Here is a 1,437-nt window from a genome sequence, read left to right as displayed (position 1 = left end):
GCGCTCTTAGTTCAGTTCGGCAGAACGTGGGTCTCCAAAACCCAATGTCGTAGGTTCAATCCTACAGAGCGTGATTCTGTTCTTGTTTTCTTTTCGTAGGTAATAAAAAGAAAAATGTGAACAGCAAGCGGACCTTTACCTCCTCCTTTCCTGCAGGAGGTCAAAAAACACGGTCTTAATTAATCAAAGGTCCAACTGATCACCACGTCTGTATTGTAAATATGCAGTTACAAAATAATCCAGCCAAGCAACCAATCTCTTCTACCGGCAGGAAGGCGGCTTGATCCAATAAGTCATCCATGTGGCCAAGAATGGTGCTGTGGTTCTTTGCCCTTGCGTTACATTTTTTATAAAAAGAACTGCTGACTTCTCTTCATTGATGTCCGAGTCATAAGTGGTGCGGATTCTGCTTTGCTCTCCCATGGAAAAGTAATGCCTCAACATATCATTCATCCGGAAAATAGGATATACAGCATGACGACTGATTAAAAAGAGGATGGATTCTTCGCGACTGGAACAAACCTTCCAAAGTAGGTTTGTCTATTAGCAAATAGTTCAATTCCTCTCTTTTCCAGTTTTCATCATATACCTTCAACCAATCAACTCTGGCACGCTGAAACCACCACCTGTCTTCCTGTTCTGTTCCAATAGCTCATAAAGTTCCTCCTTCAACATCATCTCCTTTGTCAGGAGGTCCTGGCCTTGAATCTCTTTTTTGAAGATTCCCAACTTTATGTTCTGATCACACTCCCACCTTATGAGTATGAGAGGAGGGCCCCCGAAAGCGCTTCTTTCTTTTACATAAGCTGACTTCCGGAATTGACACTACTGCCTCCCACCCCAAGCGCTCTGAATCACCCCACCCCATTAAATCATCAGCTTTGAGCCAAGTCCAAGTGACTCAAAGCGAAAGACTTTCCCCTCTTGCCTCAAATTGACTCCTATGAATTAAGCACACTTGGATGGGACAATGGTTTGAAGCAGAGCATGAAAGGTGATTTTATTCGGAAAAGAAAGATCTCAGGTCATGGGTAGCGTTAGCCCTGTCAAGCTTCTCATTCTAATAGAAAAGACTGCCATTGAACGGTTGCACTAAAGTCAATTGCGGACCTGTGTACCAAAAATGTTGAAGTTGATGCTCACAATCACGTCTTGCTTCTTTGAACGCCTCAATCTGACTTGAACACAACCTTTTTCGTGGCTCCATAGGATCTCATTGAAATGAAATCCCCCACACATAACCATAGCAGGGATTGTTGACTTGCCAACATTCTGAGCAAAGGCCAAGAATGATATCTCTGGGCATGATATGGATTTCCATATAAACCCGTAACTCGCCAAGAAAGATCCTCCTCTTCTTACATACAATTCTATCTATCAGTCCCGGCGACAAACTCTGCAAAGATACATCATCTATGGATTCCGTCCACAGCAATG

The 1,437-nt window shown here is 43.2% G+C and overlaps 1 non-coding gene across 1 annotated transcript; it reads left to right on the top strand.

Moving 5' to 3' along the window:
* On the top strand, positions 1-73 carry Trnaw-cca. The gene has a single exon. It is a non-coding gene; the product is annotated as a tRNA-Trp (tRNA).
* Positions 74-1,437: the final 1,364 nt, after the last annotated feature.

The sequence above is a fragment of the Dipodomys spectabilis genome, unplaced genomic scaffold, assembly GCF_019054845.1.
Source record: "Dipodomys spectabilis isolate Male_0828 unplaced genomic scaffold, ASM1905484v1 ptg000782l, whole genome shotgun sequence".
In the NCBI taxonomy this organism is placed as follows: Eukaryota; Metazoa; Chordata; class Mammalia; order Rodentia; family Heteromyidae; genus Dipodomys; species Dipodomys spectabilis.
The sequence above is the reverse complement of the archived record's forward strand: the minus strand, read 5'-3'. Positions and strand labels throughout refer to the sequence as shown.